The sequence below is a fragment of the Triturus cristatus genome, chromosome 1_2, assembly GCF_964204655.1.
Source record: "Triturus cristatus chromosome 1_2, aTriCri1.1, whole genome shotgun sequence".
Lineage (NCBI taxonomy): Eukaryota > Metazoa > Chordata > Amphibia > Caudata > Salamandridae > Triturus > Triturus cristatus.
Window position 1 is genome coordinate 1,106,334,695 of NC_140580.1, and position 20,627 is coordinate 1,106,355,321.

The 20,627-nt window shown below is 44.3% G+C and overlaps 1 protein-coding gene across 4 annotated transcripts in view; it reads right to left on the reverse strand.

The window, feature by feature from the left end:
* The window catches only part of DENND1A (DENN domain containing 1A), a 1,317,400-nt gene that overhangs the window by 316,879 nt on the left and 979,894 nt on the right, over positions 1-20,627 (reverse strand). The gene's annotated exons all lie outside the window — the stretch shown is intronic.

Genomic DNA, 20,627 nt, shown 5'->3' on the forward strand with positions numbered 1-20,627 from the left:
TTTCCAAATGTAATACCTCTCTTGGAAAGAGTGGTTCACTTACATAACACAAATCTCTTTGTGTCAATATGTGTGCCTTGATTGGTTACATCTCCTGAATATGAAATAGGAAGTTTATGTATTTTTTTACTCTCGCTTTGGGTTTCATTTCTTTAAAAGTAATGTTGGAAAATATGGATACGTTTGGCTGCAACCACAAATACATCAAACCCTCTCTCTCTGCCCGGTATTGTACAAAGTCAGAATTCACTAACTCTCTTCTGCCCACCACACTCCATAGCAGTGCAACCACAACCACATCAATCTCAATTGTCATCTAGGCACCAATGCCACTACTAGTCACACATTTAGCCATATAAAACCTTATTACCCTCCAACGACCACTTCCCAACTGAATGAGCAACAAATACAGCAATACCCTCATTCAGTACCTACCTGTGTGCCTACGTGTAGATCCTGAATCACTAAATCCCTAACTTCGTCTACCAGTCCGCGACTCTCCTCATTGTCACATGTTGGGGTCAGGGTACCTCATGACCCAGTGTATGGAGCTTGTGGCTTAAGGAAAGACACTGTGAAGAGCTTGGCAAACACCAAAAGACCATGTGTGGAGACTGGACACACTGACAGACCACGTGATGTCATTAAACACATGCACTTAAAGTGTGATGGGTTTGGGACAAACTGAGAGGGGGTGTGGGACTTATGGCACATGGACTGACCATGTGAGGAGCGTAAGCCTCAGGGACAGACACTCAGGAGTTTCAGGGACAGATAATGTGAGGTGCTTAGAGCACAACGTCCTACTGTCGGAGCCTGGGCCGCGTGGACAGACAGAGTGAGGAGATTGGGAAACATCGATAGATACTGAGTATAGGTCACAGAGACATACACGGAGAGCTTGTAGCACATGGACAGATTATGAGAGCTTGGGCCACGTGGACGGACAGTGTGAGGAGATTGGGGAACATGGATAGATTCTAAGGAGTTTAGGCCATGTGGACGTACATTAAGAGCTTGAAACACATAGGCAAACAGTGTGAAGAATTAAGAGGACACAAAGTCAGACAGTGTGAGGAGAGTGGGTCACATGGGAAGATAGTGCGAAAAGCAGAGTATAGGGTCACACCGTGGCAGATTTAAAGTACATGGACAGACTGCGAAAGCATTGGCTGTACGAGGCATTTAGGGTACAAGGTCAAACAGTGGAGATTTAGGGCACATGGACAGTGTGTGAGAAGCTCAGGGTTCGTAGACTGACTGTGAATGGCTTGCCATGCCATTTAAGACTGTAGCCTATAGCAACACAAATCCATCAATTGTCATGAGACCTGAACCAAAAGAGACTACAGTCAACACAGCTTACAGTGCCTACTATGAAGTGTGTACATTGTGACTAGTTAAATTCAGGCAGGAACGACGTGAATACAAATAATGAATTTAAGAAGCCAATCATTTCCTTTAGTTTTCTAGTCTCATCGCTACCTTGGAGAACTATAGAAAGACAGCATTATTTTGTAAGACTGTCGAGTATGTGGCATATTCCCCTCAACACTCCTGTTGACATGTGACAGGCCAGCTGATGAATCCCCCATATCAGTAATTGGGCTTGGATCTTTGAAGCCCACAACACTGACTTGCAGTTCAGACCTAGTTGTACAGTACCAGGTCACAGGAAGTACCGCCCCCACTCCCAACACCCCCTCCCCCCACGGTGGAAGCTGGCTCCATGCCACCAGCTCCTCAAAGAGGTGGCTGGTTTCAGCCATTTGTTAACATAATAACTTTCTCAGCCAGCCAGGGTAGACTGAGGAAACATCCTTCCAGCAGCAACAAATTGCCTCCTTGTGTTGGCGCGGAAACTGCCAATCATAGTGTGGGGATGATGGGACGAGAAGGCATCTTAGACAGACAGCGGTGCCAGTCTCTCCGGTGGGATGGAGCGCGTGTTTGTGCTGCTCAAACCCAGATTAAAGAGTCTTTCTTTGGGGCCTTGTGCCCACTCCCGAGACAGCCTAATCAGGATCCGAAAACACAACAGGGCGACGATAAAAATGCCAATTTACTCTGTGAGAATGTATGTATGTATTTATGGACGAAGGATTTTACAAAACACAACTATTGATATTCCAAGGAAGATAAAGAAAATTCAGTGTGAGAAAGTGAGCACACATAATCTTGCGACCCTGCTGCGCTCGTTGCCTATTCCATGCCGCAAGTCATTTTTATGTTCTCATCTTTTTTTATTTAATCCTGTAGTTTATGCAAAATAGTGACAAAGTGACAATACATGTACCCGCTCTATGTGTTCAACGAACCTAGACAGAAAGACATCTATAAAAGGTGCATTACAAATACCTCGTGTTCTTTCTGCTGCTGAAAGTCAAGGGGCAAGCGGTGTTTGAAACTGTCCATGCTTGCCATGGCCGTCATTTAGAGGTATCGATTACTACCCCCAAGTTGCTGCTTGTTGCTTTTGTGATTGAACTAACCTGGCTACGGATCTTTTAAGACATCTTTAACTTGCATTCCTGCAGTCATTGGCGGTGGTCATTATTAGGTAGCAGCTTTGAGAAGAGAGTAGAATGCGCTGTTGCCAGAGTCGAAGTCACGTGATACCAGGGCGTGAGGTTCCTCTTCCTCGATCACAATGAGGTTTTATGAAATAACCGCACTGCTCCGTGTGAACAGGGAATCCAGCAAATGGGGTTTGCTAGAGTCCATGACGTCACATAAAGAAGTTTGAACTAGAGCCTGAAACAGATAAATGTTGTCCAGTTCCTTTTTCCAGGCTTACAGAATAAAGTAAACCACAAATACAAGTTCTCCACTTAAATATGAAGGAACAAATTACATTTCAGGGTGAATACATTTTCTCCACTTCATCTTGCAAAACCAGCACAATTAGAGCGATAGAGGCTGCTTTTTAAATACCAGTTATTCATAGATTTGATTAGTTTTTATCACATATGACAAATGCAACAGTTGATTCATATATATCCAGTGTCAACCTTGTAATGAGATTATTGGGTAATAAGGGCCAAAGCAAATGCAGATTGTACAATGTTCTTTTTTCTTTTTTAAGTACGAAGCAACAACTATGAAAAAAATGTTTGTTTTCATTTTTGCAACACTGCAGACTTGATCTAATATAACAAACTGGGCCACCCTTCAAGGGCACGTGACTCCCCCTCTCCCCATCATATACCCACTTACAAAAGCACTTCATGTCGCCTCACTTCACTACCAAATGAGTTCCAGCAGAAGGGAATTCCTCCTCTTTCTATTCTATGACCAGTTACAATAGCACTAACCCTTTCTGGCTCCACCATCTAACCAATTACAACAGCTCTTTTTTCCTTCCTGGCTTCAACATTCAACCTGCTAGAACAGCACTTAGCCCTTCATCGCTCCATTTTCTAACCGGTGAAAACAGCTCTTAATACAGTGTCGCTCCATCATCTAACCAGTTGCTACATCAGTTGAAATCTCTTATCTCCAATATCTACTGAGTCACACGAGCACTGAATGCATCACAGCCACATTATCAACCCAATTAAAAAACAGCATTTAATCTTGCCTTATTCCAATATCTAACCTGGCAGAAGATACTTAATCCATCTCAACTTCATTATCTCTCCAGTTGCAAAAGCACTTTGCCCCGCCTGTTTCTATTATCTAAAGAGGTGCAAAGCGCTTAACCCTAACTTGCCCAGTAACGTAACCTATTCTACAGTACTTGATACTGCCTCACCTTTCTATGTGACCTAGTATTTAAATCCTCTTCAAACGATGGGTTAACCTGGTTATGACACATAATCACTGCTTGCCCCTCATTTAATAGTGGTAATCCCCGCGTGCCGCATGCCCTCACCAAGAGAATTTAAGAATGATCAGCGAACACCATTTTTGTAATGCGTATCACATTAATTAACAAGTGAGACACATTATGCTGCTTAAAAATATGAACCTGTGGAGAGAACTAACAGTCAGTAAGCCTCACATTTTGATTTTGCAATACTTCAAACCATTACATCAAGGCAAATTGGCTGTCCGCGCTGGTCTTTTTGCAGAACAGCGTTTCAGATGATCAGGCCTTCGGGCCTCAAATGACTGATTACATTTAATTTAATTTGAAGCTAATTTTTTTTTTAACACAATGGAAGTAACCACTGTGCAGTTATGGCCCACTTGCACTTCACATTAAAAATGCATTTTTTTGATTTGGTTATACTGTTTGTCCCCATGGGTGGATGTGCACCAAATTTGACACTCGCTTATCATTCAAGTTAAGGACCGGCGAGATACTTTTTGTGTGCTTCCATCTATGTGAAAATAGCTAAAAAGGATATTATTTTCAATTTTAACTACCATAAGATAATTTGCTCTATACTAAAACAAAAAAAACTGCTGAATGGAATTATGGCAAACTTGGCATGTAATTACAACTTTACTCGGAATGTGTATTTTTCATGGTTCGGCATACGTTTATTCAGTAGTTTTTAACATTTTAGGGCCTGAAAAGGGTGTCGGTGGCTTAAATGCAGGGCCACTGGAATTATGATGCAGGGTTGAATAAATTATGTTTGCAGCATGAAAGGGCAAATTATGTGGCGTTATGCACCCCCCTATCTTGCAATAGTATTACTGTATTATTTTTCCTAATTTTTAAACTTGGTAGCACAGTCTGGGAATTGGTTGCACCACATTAGTACCCATTTAATATTAAAATATAGCAACAAGCAAAAGAAAGGCAACCAGTCCAGCTTTGTAAAGGGCCTTTAACTGTGCGGCAATAAATGTCACTGCATTTTTTGTTACTTTTTAACCGCGTGTGCCAGAAATAACTCTGTTTTTGTTGTTGTTAAAATCTGCATATTATGCAGCAGATGGTGTATAATGAGGCAAATGCGGCAAATCTGTAACCATGCGGAAATCACTGCGGAAATCCAGTGCCCTCCTTATACGTATATCTTGTGAGCAAAATAGCTGTTTATTGATCAGGGTATAACTTGTGATCCGTTGAACAAATATGCAGACAATTTGGCAGACAATTCTTAGTATGTTGAGATGGCTCTTGGTAGTTGTACATTTGTCAAGCTTCATAAATGGGGGCAGTGAGACAGGGGAATAAAAAAAAAAAAAAATAATAACTTTGGCACTGAATGACAGATGCACAAACTGTGGATTTGTTTTCCATTAGCATGTCAAGTTTAGTGCAAATGTATCAAGAGGGGAGCAAAGTAAAAGGGAAGAGAATTACATTTTCATTTGCTTGTAACTTTGCCTCTGTTTGATGAATTTGCATCAAATGTGGCAAGCAGTTCTACTTAGCGCGGGTATTTCAGGTGCTGTGCAGATCCAGTGGGGGAAGCAACATTTGAGGAAGGGCATTTCTAATTTTCTTATCACTTTGGCACCTTTTGATGGACCTGAATGACATCTGGCAAAGATTTGGCATGTTTATCCTACTCCTAGTACTTTCAAATTCATGTGGATTCATCAGAGCGGGTGGCGGGGGGTGATGGGCACCGTTAAAAGCGGGCACAAAAAGTTGCTGAGGACATGAGCACTGTGTGATGAATCTGCACATAATTTTGCCGAAGGTTGGAAACAATGGTTTTCTATTGATATGTCAAGTTTCTTGCCAGTCCATCAAGGGGGGATAATAAAATATTCCTTTACTTATAACTATAGCACAGTTTGATGAATATGCTTAAAAAATGGCTGGCATTTGGCAAATTACACTCCATACAGGTATTTCAGGTTTCACGTGGATCCAGTGGGGGTGGTAAAGTTAAAAGGGGACGGGGTTCCAAACATCTTTGATTTACTAATAATTTGGCTCTGTCTGATGGAGCTGCCCAAACTTTGGTGAGACTTCGCATTTCAAGCTGCTTCTTGTTTAATTTTGATTTCATGCAGGTCCATCAGAGGGGAGCCTTTTTAAAGCGAGGGGTGAAAGGAGGGTTAACTCGCTGATGAATCTGCCCCACTTTGAGTCCCCACAAAATTAGGAAGATATTGAGTAGATTGCGCTTTCACCTGATTATGTCCTGCTCCATCCAGGGGTGGAGGGCAGAGACACACAGGACGCAATACAAGATTTATTTTCTAATATTTGTGGCACTGGCTGATGAATCTGAATGAAATTCGTTGGACAGCAAATTAAGCCCAGCGCGAGGCCATGTAGGCCCTGTAACAAACTCCCACGGTGCATTGCCAAAAGGGGACGGGCACAGAGTCTGGTCGAAGGTCGTGCATATCACAGAATAGGTAGATGGCAGGTGAATGTGGAACATTATTTTACTGGGAAAAAAAATGAACACCAAATTGAAAAAAACATTAAATTTGACAGTTATAGTGTGCAACAGACAATGCACACAGGAACCCATGCCCACAGCCATCCTCTGTACATCCATTAGCTGAAGGGGTGGTGCATAAAAATAAAATGTTTGGAAAGAGCATAACATGGTCTCTCACAAGTCATGTCGTGCAATGTGTTGCTGCACACCATAACTGGTGAATTTCAGGATGTTTTCAGTTTTGTGTCCACTGAATCATAACTAACCTCTAGCTACATTTTTTCCAGTAAAAAAAAAATATATATATATACACACTGATGATATATATATATTCCACTTAAACTGTTAATGTGAGGTTATGGTTACGAAACAATTGTTAAAAATCACTAAAATTTACAAGTTATGGTTAACTCCATAACGTTCACAATAGCCAAGCAAACCATACCCCGAGGACTACATAGGAAGTTGTGCTCTTATTACTATGCTAGAAAAAGCTAGATCTTTACCCAGAAAGTGTGCTCTTTGTCATCTGGTGTAAATCTGCTTAGCGTTTTTTGAGAAATGAAGGTTCAAAAGCCCTATGGGAATCATGCAGGTGAATAAATAAAAAAAAATAGAGTATTCTGCTTGGTCGAGACGCCCTTCTTTCCCATCGGAGTCTTGTCGGACCAAGTGATTTCATGGGCAAGATCAACAAAAAGCTTGTGGCGACCATGTCAGGACTTGCTGATTCGGTTCCTGTATCCTGAATTTGTTTAAAATAAATATATACGGGACAAGGTAGGGGTACCTCAAAATAAAAGAAAACCTTTTTGGGGGCCATGGGCCCCACAGTACTCCAGCTGAACCCTGCACGGCCCTCCCCTGTGGTCCTGCTGGACGGTTATGATACCCACTGAGGTATCGTCGGAGTACCACAGGAGCAAATAAAAAAAAATTGCAAAGGGTTGGCAAAGGCCCTGCAAATTGGAGCTGGCTGTCCGTGGGTGGTTTTCGCACAGGACCTAGCCAAGCGTGGCGGGGGTTGGCCACATGCAGGGCGTTGGGCCTGGCCACAGGCAGTCATCTCCCTCACAAGTACAGCTTTGGCAAAGTCAGATCCTATGCCCAACCCCGTCACACAGCCTTCGACCTTGTGCAGTGGTGGGTTGGCCGCTGCTGGCAGTTGGGCTTGGGCAGGTGGTATGACGTGGCCGCGTGTCCAGGCGTTGCATTCAATCTCTTATTGCACATGGTCCAAAGTATATTCAATGAGGGAAGAAGGTAAACATTTGTTTTTTTAAACAAATTCAGCAAAATCCCAAGGTTAAAGAGACACTATAGTTAAGTCGGATAATAATATCTTACTATACATTAAATAAAACCCAGAAATTCACTGAGAAAACAAAAGGATATAGTGATGTTATTGTTAGATGAAGTTCTAAAATTGTTGCTTATGTTAAAAAAAAATATATATAGAAATTCACAGAAAAAACAAAAGTTAAAGTGATCTCATAGTTAGGCCTTGTAAAAATATAAAAACCATAATTTTAAAACACCACTCATGCCATTTTCAAAGGCATTATTGATGACATCACTGACTACAAGTTTCTCTTGGAAGCCCACCACCAGTATTGCCAAATGCTGGATTAGCCTAATAGCAAACCTGCCCTAGTCTTAATCTGAACGTACGCCTCTTTCTACCAGCCCGCACTTCCAGTGTCTTTATCTCACTCTTGGCTTCTCCCTTTCTCACAATCTTGCCTATTTTAACCCAACATCTTCTTTGTCCTTTGTCGGCCTTTCCCTTTCTTGCTCTAGATCAAAGTCTGATGATAAACAATAAATCTCAGTCTCCAGCCGTGGCCCGTGCGGGTAAGAGCGGTGGGGCCGGGTTGGGTGGAGATTCGATAGAAGACCACGAGGGTAAATTAAATAAATAATTTGTTTTCCCTCGTTGTCTGTCAAAATCCAACCTCACCGGGCCCCACCGCTCTTAGCTGCACGGGACACGGCTGCCAGTCTCATAAAATAAGTGCCAGTGCCAACCACCTGCAACCACCAGCACACACTGTGCAATGTTCTGTTTACCTGCCAGGAAGCGCAGCAGAACTTCCAGGGAGAAGCACCTCTCCATTTTAGGTCCAAAATTCAGGCCATGCCTTTCTGACCCAATCACAAAATAAGGGGGAGGGTCAACCTTCAAAACTAGCAACCAGGTACCTTCAATCAAGCCTCATGTCAATATTTCTTATTATTCTCTTCTGTTTACAACTGAGTCAAGGCCACTATGTCAGTCGTGATACTCGATGGTGATTTGGAAGTGCGCATTTCCAGCTCAACTTCCAAATCTCTGCAGTGGAGTTTCAAGTTCAGGATAGCCAGGTGATAGGAGAGGAAATTGCAGCAGGGAGGTAAACAACGTTTACCACGAATCTTTTTCCCCACAGGAAATCACAACGCGGTCGTTACAACGACCACGTTGTGATTCCGCATACCATTACTCCGCAAGTTGGAAGAACGACTTGCGGAGAGTGGGGGAGGTGTTGGATTTAAAATCCAACACCTTCCCTATTGTCCGCACAGACTGGAGTTGGAATAGTAAATAATACTATTCCAACATCCAGCGCCCTCCCCCCTCCGCAAGTCGTTTTTTCGACTTGCGGAGTAATGGTATGCGGAATCACAACGCGGTCGTTGTAACGACCGCGTTGTGATTCCCTGCGGGCAAAAAGACTGCGGGATGAGAACGTACATTTCAGTAGGGAATCAGATGAAACATAAAAACAGAAATACCTTTATGCTTGTTTCTGCACAGCACCATGGAGTTTCTGGGTGGAGATCAGTTGTAAAACCGAATGAGCTTAAATGTTCTGTGTAATTCTGTGCAAAAGGGATTGATAACTCAAGTGAAAGTGTGTATAAATACCAAAAGAATTGAGACTTTGCACACGACAGTCCCTCTGTTGCCCCTCTTGTACTTCCCTGCTGAGAGATGTAATATGTGAGGTCATAAGCTGTGCATGGCTGGTGTGCAAGTTCTAGTTAGCTCAAATAAACTATAACTGGTGATTGTCAGTGTTTTTGTTTTAAAATTACGTTTTTAATATTATTATAAGGCCTCTTGTGCAATTCCTTTCAAGCAGCCACCACAGGCACCCTGTTGTTGAACTTGGTATAGCCCAAGAGACTCACTCCCGAAGCACCACTGCTGCATCCGGTGAGCTACAAGCATTTTGGGGTAACTCATTCGACTCCCGAGTCTCCCTTGAAACTTAACCTCCTACTTTGTTGTTCCCTCCTTTGCGTTCTGCTCTTCTCTATTCTGCCCCTGCTCTGAACTTTGATCCGGCCTTCTAGAAGGACAGTGCAGAAAAATAAAAATCAACAAAAAATAACAAATGTGTATTTCCTAGTTCAATAGAAAAATCAACATTTGATGAAAAACACAAACAACTCTGCCGCAATTACTTTGTAGATGTTTGCCGACATCCCACGCCCCGTCAAATAATTCAGGAGCCAGATGCATGGCTCTCTTTGTTCACTGATGACTCTAGCCACTGGCGCAGCATGCAAGGGAAGAAAACCCTCTCCGGATCGGACAGCTAACGATTTGTATGAAAAATGCGAGAAAAGGCAGCTAACCTTTGCTTCTCTTTCGTCTGCCTTTAACAAGCAGCGTCACCCCAAGGCGCTACGCCGCGCGCCGGCGACGCGTCTCCGTAATTAAGTGAACACGCAGTATCCGTTATCGCTACATGACTCAATAGAAGTTTGCTTTAAAAGGAATCGCTTCCCCATTAGTGTCATTTTCTCCTCATTTGGTGGCGAAATGCCTCCCCCCTCCCCATTATTCCGCGCCTAAACATTAAAAACGCGGTGTGGGTGTGTAATTTTTTCTCCGGGGGTGGGGAGAAGTGTTGGTGCCGGAGAATGCCACCTAATTAGACCACATGTGCGGGGCAGCATCTGTCTCCGGCGCCCAGCAGTTCGCGCTCGCGCTCTCGCGCGCGCCTCGTGTTGTCGTGGCTACGGGCACGTGACCGGCTCGGAGCGGGAACCTCGAGGGCGCCGGTCCAGCTGCACTCCTAATGCCGCCTGACAGAGAGCAGATGGGCGGCCATTTGCAGGGCCAAAAAACGCCAACTCCGCTCCCCTCCGGACCCGCGCGCCCCGGACGATCGGTTTCATCGCGTGAAGCTCTTCACAACTGCCCTGGAAGCACGCGCTCCTCTGCAAGAGGCGGCCTGCGCCAACCCTGCCACCTTCCTACTAATACAAAAAACACTCCTGGACGTTTGTAGCACAGAATGAGCACAATACACTATGTGGTAATTCATACATGTTTATGTGCTTAATAAGCTGCTTTATTTATTTCAAAAGAAAAGAGGTAGTTCATTCAAGATATGCAGATGTAAAATATGCATGCATATGGACTACAAACATCAAATTAAAGCTTTATACGTGTAAAAACTATCTTTCTGCTTATGCTGGCACCCATGGATGTAGGATTTTGCTGTCAAAGTCGATGGCAATGCCAAACGTTCTTCCAATTTCCTTCCTTTCCTTTATTTACTGACCCTCGAGTATAGGCACGGACAGATCTTTATTCAGTGGATACTGCTCTGGTACCAGCCAGCCAACACCACTTCTGGGTAAAAAGGGACAAATTCATGTGCCGGAAATCTAGTGTTTAATTTGTGTTAGTGGGTCCCTCCGGCACTTACTTTAGAGGGCCCATACTCACCGAATCCCTGCTACGGGCAGTGCTGCACGTTGAAAAATGTCCAAAGCCAGCCTGACTGACACTGTCCTCCAAACTCAAGTCCAGGTGTTCATTGCACGCTCTCTGGGTCGCTGTACCACCAAGTGGTGATGTGACGTGACACCAACATTGGAGTGCTGTGGAGTCTAACTGGTCAGGTGATGGTTCCATGCCATGATAGCTCACTGTTCAGTCTCCATGGTGCGCACCAAGTCAATGCCTGCCACCGTCTCCCTCGTCAGCATCTCATCAGTGGTTATTTACTACATATGGCTCAACTGGGGCAGAAATCGAGTAATTCAAAGAAAACCTGCCCTTGGGGAAGCTGAGAGGATACAGCGAGAATCCGCTGCAATTCCTCGTCTAGAAAAAATGCTTTTTTTCTAGAGACCTCTCAACCACCAAGTGTGCATGTTTTGCGTACTTATAGGATTGACTAGGAGTGGCACACACGGGTCTGGACCCCGTGAAGTCCTGATGAAGAGCCATTAGGGGAACGGCTCGAAACATGTTGACTATACATTACTGAGACAACCAGACAGTAGTGATTTTTAACCATACCAACTAGGGGAGGGATTAAAAGAGTGGCCAACTAGTTAGGTATTTTTAAAGCTTTCTTTTTCCACGGCACTTTACATAGTCTACTCCACTAAATGCTCCTACGTATTTCGCAAATCACAGCCAGGGCCAGACTGGCCGTAGCAGGCACCGGGCAATCCCCCGGTGCATCGCACGGGTGGGGGCCGGTTTTGGGCCCCTGGGGGGCGTTTTTTTTTTACAGGGCTGTTTTTGCAAATCGGCCCTATAACAAAATCGTCTGAAAACCAACCCTAGCAAAGAGCTTGGCCGCACCCCCAGGGGGGGGGCCGGCCGTGCACTTTGTCAGGGCCGGTTTTGGTTCCCAGTCCGGCCCTGATCACAGCACGCCTCAATCCGTAGAGGATTGGGATTAACCCCAATGATGAAGCATGTCATCTAGGGGCAACCCTGGTGGGTGAGGGGTCTTTAGAAAAAAAGTATTTTTTCTAGACGAGCGATTGCAGCGGATTCTCGCTGTATCATTTCAGCTTTCCCAAGGGCAGGTTTTCTTCGAATTACTTGATTTGTGTTTCTCTACATAAATGTCAGGAGGATAAACCTAGCCTCTACCTCTGCCTCCCTCTCTCAATTTGTAACTTGTATCAACTGGGGCAGAGTCAGTCAGGGAGTGTGACGCACGCCTGAGTTGCATCGCCTGTGAAGGAGACGTGGCTCCAGAAACTATCATAATTTCCTTTTAACCTGTCCATCAGGGCAACAACCAAGTGGAAGGCAGGAGGGCAGGGCGAAAGAGAGAGGACCATGGAGCACAGGATAAGTCAGAGGATGTAGGTTTCAGGTCCACATAGCGGCAATCAGCAGCACGATCACTGTTCAGGAGGGGCAGTCTGGAGAGACTGACTCTCCCTCTTCAGTATGGCCTGGCCCTCATCAGTCTAGCCCTCTTCATGCACAAATAATACCTCCCTGGCATTGAAATAAAAGTGTAGGTTACCACTGTGTTTGTCTGAGAGGTGTTACAGCCTCAGTGATGTATCTGTGTCCAGGATGAGTTTTCAGCTGGTCCCTGCGTCCATGCCAAGGTGCCTTTGCCATATATTCAAACATAAATGCATTTAGCCGACATCAAGGTGCTCCTAGATTTTTCAGGCAAGGTAAGTCAGACATGAGGGGACCACGCACAAGCTTTATCACGCATGCTATTACAACGAGATACGTAGTAAAGGCATGTGTGATAAAGGTATGCATGTGGTAAGGGTGGTGGAGGCCATCGGCGTCGTTACAAGGAAATGGAAAGACCCTTCCGCTTCCTCTTTACGAAGTGCGCTGCGCCTCAGAAGAGCTTGGAGAGGAGACGTGGAGAGGAATGGGGGATTTTACTTTATAGATAAATTAATATTTGAATAAATAAAGGACTGGGAGGGTTTGGTCTTGCAGGGGCTGTTTCTAGGGTGTAGAGCAGGGGAAGGGTATTTGTTACAAGGGTTTGGGGAATTGGGGAATCACGCAGAGGTCCTTTTTTAGGGTTCCGGGCAGGGGTGGGGTAATTGTTAGAAGGGTTTGGGGTGGGACAATCGGGCAGCGGTCCATTTTTAGGGTTCAGGGGAGGGGTGCTTCTTAGAAGGAATGGGGGTCAGGATGTGGGGGGGTTCCACGGGGGAACAGGGGAGTGGTATATATATATTTTTTAACAATCTGAGGACTGGAGGTGGGAGGGCGCAAGGGACCAGTTATGGCACTTGGGGCCGGGGTCTGAGATAATCTAAGGCATGAATATGCCCTTACCATGCATTGTTTTACAACAAAATTAAGGTCTGCGTGGTAAAGGAATATTCGTGGTAAAGGAATATTCGTGGTAAAGGAATATTCGTGGTAAAGGCTATGCGTGGTAATGGCATCCGCGTTGCAATGCATAAGCCATGCGTTGCAATGGAATGTGTTACGTCAGACAACCAAAAATAATTAATCTCAATGGGCTGGAATACCTTATGTTGCTATTGTGAACATACACCTTTCAACACCTAGTTATAGGTCATAGTATAATATTGTGTATTTCTAATAAACATTTCTGGTTTTGCAAGTTTAGTTTTACATTATATATAAGTTGATGCCGGGGGAATAGAAGGAGAACACCTTTAACTCCTGCACCTGTCGTATTTCCACCATTGTTCTGAGTCCTTCATCTGCAGATCACTGAAAATGTATATCACACCAGACTGGCCAAGGAAGAGTTATTACATTTACCGCATCCAACATACTGAGGTATTGATATAAAGAAATACAGTATAGTGTGTTGGAACCACTGCTCACAAGAGAATATGCATTCTAGATGTGAAATGTGGGAGGGTGTGAGATCTGTTTGTGAGGAGCTTTGCATATGCATTGTATGCGTTGGCTTTGATGGGTGTGAGTGGCAGCGTGTTTTGATGTCTGTGTGTGGGGCTGTTTGTGTATGTTTGGGGTCTCTACGTGTTTTGATGTCTGTGTGTGGGGCTGTTTGTGTATGTTTGGGGTCTCTATGTCTAAGTCTATGTGTTCTTGAGGAGTTTATGTGGTGGGATCTGTGTGTTTATGTGGCTGGCTGTATATGTGAGATAGATGTGTGTGTCTGGCCCATGTGAGCAGTCATCTCTGCTGAACCTATGTGAAAGGAGAACTGTGTTTTCTTAGGGCAGTATGTGGGGCCAGGTTTATTGGCACAATATGAAAGTAGTGGAATATTTCAGTAGTGCTATTTCAAACTCTATACTATTTCAGTATTTCAGTGAGAATTGTGCTTTAAAATGAAATATTTCATCGTGCTATTTCTAAAATTCCTCAGAGGAACAACCGACCAAAACTAACTTTGAGGAATGTGGGCCAACTTACTTTGGTCACACGCTGCAATCCGGCTTGAGCAGTGGTCATGCAGGCAATGCTAGTGGTGGAAGTGGGTGGGTCCAGTGGTGGAAGTGGGTGGGAGCCTCCTGAGAAACATTCTGGGCACCTGCACTTATCTTTTCACAAATTAAGGATTTCTGGCTGTCCAATGATTGTGGCTACCTTGAACCAAAAACAGGGTAAAGTATACAAAAAAATGATGGATGGAATGCTTGAATTAATCCCAGTCACTGGTAATTACTCGATACACACCACAGTCCACAGTTCTTTGGCACAACATGCCACCTAAAGTTTAGACTCACCCATATGCAAATCAGTCTTGATTGACCCTGCTCCAATGGGAACAGTCCAAGCCAGGAACACAAGCAACCCTGGACCGGTTTCACCCGAGTTAAAGTTCATCAGCCAGGTACATCTTGGTTCCAGTGACACAGTGTGCATGGTACCCACGTCTGGGCATACACGCCCCACTTAGGGCAACACACTAAAATATTTTTTAAAAAGTAATAAATGGAAGGCTTGAATTAAACGCAGCCACTCGTAATTATTCAGGGTTGCATCCCAGTCAATCGTTCTTTTGCACACGATGCCACCTAAGCTTGGATCCAGTCATATGCAAAACCAGTCCTGTACTTTTCCACTTCGCAGCATTCACCAAACAAGTAGAATTTCAGCTGACAGTAAGCATTGTGTTATGGTTTCCAATATAAACTCAGTGGCTAAGAGCCTACGTTGTCCCATCAACAAGCTCCATTAGAACGATTATCTAGGAGTTCTCCAACGTGTACAGACCAACAGAAGTGAGGTGTGTAGTGATGTGAACGACACCCTTTCGTCCTAGGGTGTCACAGAAAACCGATAGCAGCTTCTGATTATGCCTGGAATCTAGTTATCTGTGCCATTTTAAGGCCTAGGAATGGTGTCTGCATTTCTAAAGGTATTGGCAACTTAAAGGCGTGACAAGTTAAGCCTTGAACTAATTCTAAACTTGTATCCCTGGCCCAGATGCAAGCCCCTGCTCCAACAATGCACTCCTATCATAAATAGGTGACAAGCTATCCATCAGGATTAATCAGACACACATCTGCACATAAACTACCTTAAAGCCCCCTAATAAATTAGGTGAATTTTAAATAACACACTGCTTCTAACACAGACAACCGCCACATTTTGCCTTGTGGTGAAGGAATATCCAGAGATGATACATTTCATTGGTGAAGAACCATTTTTAAAATTTCATTAAAATACACATTTTACAGGTTTCTTAAAAGGAAGGTGATATTTTATGAGGAAAGAAAATTCCATATTTGGGTGTCAGAAATGTATTGTTAAATAAATGAAATGTAGGGTTTGCTACTCTACACAGGATTATAAACTATTGCAGTTCATCATGAAACTAGCACTGGAGACGCTTATGTTACCAGGGAGGTCCCAGTTAATGACCTTGTATCCCACCCTCACACAGAATTAATATATGGTCTTTACTCAGTAACAAAAGCATAGGCTGAAGGGGTATCAGAAGTGAGGTCACCACAAACAGCGTAGGTGGCAAAAATATCGCAGACACATAATGACAATGATAGAGTAGGGTTTCCTCGGATGAAACATGAACGCGCCCCCCGTAAAATGTAGGTCACATGTATTACTAAGGACTTCTCTGCCATGATGAGATACCACCCACTCAGGGGCACGCCCAATGACGAAGCATGCCAAATGAAGTGGGCACGGGTTTTACATCCTTTTTAAAAAAAAATGTTTTACAACATGCAGATCTATTGGTCACAAAATATATAGAGGTGGTTTTGGGTGTGCCCCTTTCAATCATTGGCTATCTTTGACTAGCCTCTTTCACCCATTGACTTGAGACTTTTTTTTAATCGCATCTTGACTACTGCCAAGTGGAGTGTATAAATCATTCACCTAATGATATTAGCTGTTTGAGTGTATCCTTCCAACCTCAGTCTAGTGCTTGCATATGAACGGGCTTTTTCACGTGTCTTGTTCTAATGTGTTAACACTGCATGGTTAGTACATTGAATCCTTCCCTATTGGCTTTGCAAATGCTTGTCTAAGTACTCCTAGGTGAGAGGTACTGCACACTAAGTAACAAGTACTTATTAGCCTGGTTCTTCGGTCAGAGCTCAGTGTAACTATCCATTTGGTCTGTCATTCTTTGTGAAGCTTCATCAGGTCAGAAATCTACTCTAAATGTTTAAGGAAGCCCGTGAAAGCACATTTTCAACTTTTTGAAACTGGTGTCAGTAAACTGGGCCAGTTGAAGGTACTTCATGTCATGGGAAGCTATGTGACAGCAACAAAATCGCAATGCAAGTCGTGTACAGTGCAATTTTCAAATTGTGGTAACACATCTCTAGCTTTGTCACACTTCCCCCACACAACTTTGCATCTTTGACTTTTATCAGGGGTGAGCTGATGGTTGCAACAGATGCAACACAAACAAACCAGTCCACAAACACAATGGCCGCCCCTTCTCTGTCCCTGAAATCAAATCATGTGAACAAAAAGGTAAATATGGGAAACATACTGAATACAAACATGAAACTATTTGAGTATTTTAGCCTCATCTTGGTAATTAATAGCTATCTCTAACAAACCAACTTACAAAATAAGGCAACTTAAGTGTGTAAATTGAAATCTGAATGGGTAAATTTGTCTCATGATTTAGTATTATCTGTGGGGACTTTATCTATGGCGCAATATCAACTTTTTTTTGTGTTGCTTTTCGCCTGCCAAGAGCTGACTGCGCGCCTCGGGTTAAGGTCTCAGGAGCATGCCTTCTGGGATGCACCTTTAAATGAGGCATGCCTCAGAGGTGCTCGAGGAGTTAGGCTCCGGTTACATCCCTTGTAAACAGGTAGATTGTGGTGCAGGGGTACCACCTCCACCACCACCACACCACCACTCACCCGGCGTTGCAGGTGCGCCGCTAATTAAGGTCTGCGGCCCACTCTACCTGCGCGCAGTATTTTCGCATCATATTCCAAGGAGGAAGCCCTCTCAGCGGAGAGCAGGAGAGCTCATTAATGAGGCTAATTAGGTGGAAGGGGGTAGAGTCAGGCATCAGCTGTGTCTTGTAGCTGGTACTCATTAGGCCCTGTAATCTCCAATGCCAGCCAGCCGCTGATCAGCCTCCCGGGTGATGGACAGCATGGAAGAACCACTCCTCACAGAAGAACTTGACTCGGTAACATTCATGGTGAAGATAGAAAATCTCTTAACTCTTTAATTGCCACCGTGAAACTGAGCCACTTTCTCATGTAGATGATCATCACCGTGCTCACAACAGGAGACATCATCAGAGGCATGCCTCATACGCAACATTCACGGTTCACTTTGCAGAGAACATTGCACACGCATCCAACACAGCATTCTCCACAAAAACACACCATGAACCAGAACAAAACAGACTGCATTAAAAAAGAATAACTAACACACATAAATACATGATGCACACACTTCTGCTGAGCACTGGGCAGACCCTACTTTCTAGAAAACGATTAACCGAGTTAGTCCATCCCTCTCGTCTCACTCATTAGGGACCGGAAATATGCACCCATTAGTCAATTAAGAGTACACATTCGCCAAATATAGAGATTCCAGCTCGAGAACTAGATTCGAGTCTGTGTTGGAAACCTCCAAACCATTTGGAGCCCTCTGGGATCTGCCGAAAGTGCTGCATGCCACGCAAACTGCAGACAGTCTGCTCTGCAGTGCCAGCCACACAGCAATGACACCATCTTCCAGTCAGCTTCAAAGGAGTCTGCAGAAAACTCTTTCGTCAACTGGTGTCTCCACCATCACAATCCTTGCACGAGGCTGACTGGTGACATTCTTGTGAGTGTAACAAGCTACCTTGAAAGACTGATGAATATAACAAATTCTGTCTAGAAAGCGGTTGCAGCAGCAGAGGTACCACAAGGTGTTAGTATAAAAATGTAACAACTGGCAACACAACTAAAAGCACAGAACAGTTAGTTCCCTGGTTATTTTTAGGATTCTAATTCCCTTTTCAAGACAAAAGGGCATTTTCAATGTAACAGCTGCTTTAATCGACCCAAAACAAATAAGAAAAACTGTTTTTTAGCGAACCCCAACAACTATTTGATATGTACTTTGAAGGGACTCGTGCAAAGAAATGCAAGGGAAAACAAACAAGTATTGGAAAAGCAAATAAGTCTTGGTTACAAAAAAAAAGAAAAAAAAAGTCAAAAAGGACAGTCCCAGACACCTGATGTGTGCAAATATGCACTCAACCACACATATGCGTCATAACGCCGTGATGGCGATAGAGCCCGGACCCCCCAAGTAGTCCCCCGCCCCAACCCCCTGTACTCCCACAGTCAAAATTTGCCAGTCCATGAGTGTGGGTAAAAAAGGGCCATGTTTAATAACTATCCCATATTCATAAACATGACAAAACATTTTTAAATTCACATTTATAAATACAATATTTAAATTTTTAATATTTACAAGTTGATCATAACCACCGGTTATGAACTATCCACTTACTCCAGCACCAAGGGGCCCTCTGGCTCGCCTCTCCTATCAGAACCACGCAAGGCGCAACCCACCTGCGTCCTTGAGCGGTGAGCCCCCCGCCCTCGGTCCTTGTCCGTCCTTTCAGGGGCTCACCCCTCTACCACCAGGCAGCCAAGGAGATGCGTGTGACCTGGCGCCCTTGCCCCCCCAGCCAGTGTCCCCATTCTCTCTGCGGAGAGCTTACCGCCTCTCCCCTCAGTGCTGGCCTCGGGAGTATGTAAGCAGGCCTCCCGTTAACCCTGGAAATCAATGTTGTGTGGTCTCTTTTCCGCCAAGCCCCCCCCCCCCTTTCCTGCCCCAAACCACTAGTCAGGAATGGGTGGGTGGGAGATACATGACGTCCGTGATCCCAGGTCGAGGTAGGAAAGAGAAAGCTCTAAGGTGGGCCCCGGGCCTAAATAGCCCCTCCCTGGCTCCACCCCTTCCGGGCAAGGCTCCCGCCGGACATACGTCACGGCCCGACCCGGAAGTACTTCCTTCGACCAGTAGCCCCTCGGGCTACTGGACCGGACTAAGGGGGTGTGGCTTGGGGCCAGGGGGACCGGGCCCTAAGGGCGCGCTCACCGAGGCTCACGCTGATCATTTGTTTTGTTTACTTTATGGTCAGCCCCTCCTAACATAATTACCTATTATACGTCATGATGCTGCAGGGGCAATTTTTTGGGCAGATTGCTATCTTAGAGAGGTAGAATAAAAAAACAAAAAATGCACAAAACTGTATTATCGAGTCCAAAAAGAAATGGACATCTAGGAAAAAATTCGAGCTGGCAAACCTTCCCAAAAAGATAAAAATTAGAAATAATAGAAAAAAAGAAAAGTGGCACCGACGGTGAGCAGGGATCCGTAGGTAACAAACATATGAGCAGGTGGGGAACAAAAAAAAAATGAGATGGGTGGGGAAAACAATGCACAGGTGGGGATGTGAGGCTGAAGCAGCACAGGGGGTAAAAATAAGAAAACACATGCTGTCTTTCATGGAGTTCTGAACGTAAGCACCGAAATGTTACAAGTCATCAATTAAAAAGGATGTTAAAGAAGCAATGCCCGAGGGGAGGAGGAACACAAGAGGAGGAAGGAAAAAGCAGCAAGCGAATGAGATGACAAAGAAGTTAGTCAGCCAATGAAAAGCAGGCTGACAACGCCCAATGTAAGTATTGGTATTGTATACAGTAAGACTTGCTGTCTGCAGACGAGATCTATAAAACAGGCTGGCTAAACATCTAACACATGCCATGGGACAATGAGAGTTTATTGAAAGTACACACAGACATACAGTCAGTTTAGGAAACACCTGGCATGAGGGCACAGGGTAAAGGAGAAAAGACTAGAAAATAAAGTCCGTTTAAATTTTGGAAATAAAGGAGCACTTATATGTATTATTACTCTTAGAATTCGTGGATTGATACAGCCAGACTACCAGCACTGGTTCTATGGTGAGGCAGTGTGACAGGTCTGGCTAGGCCTAGGGTGCAACTGCAAAACGGTGGCAATCTTGCTCTACACGCAGAAAATGTGAACACATTGCCACGGAAAGGGGAAGAAAATGTCGCCTCACCGCAAAAAAAGAACAATTGCAAATCCGGATCTGAAGCTCAGAA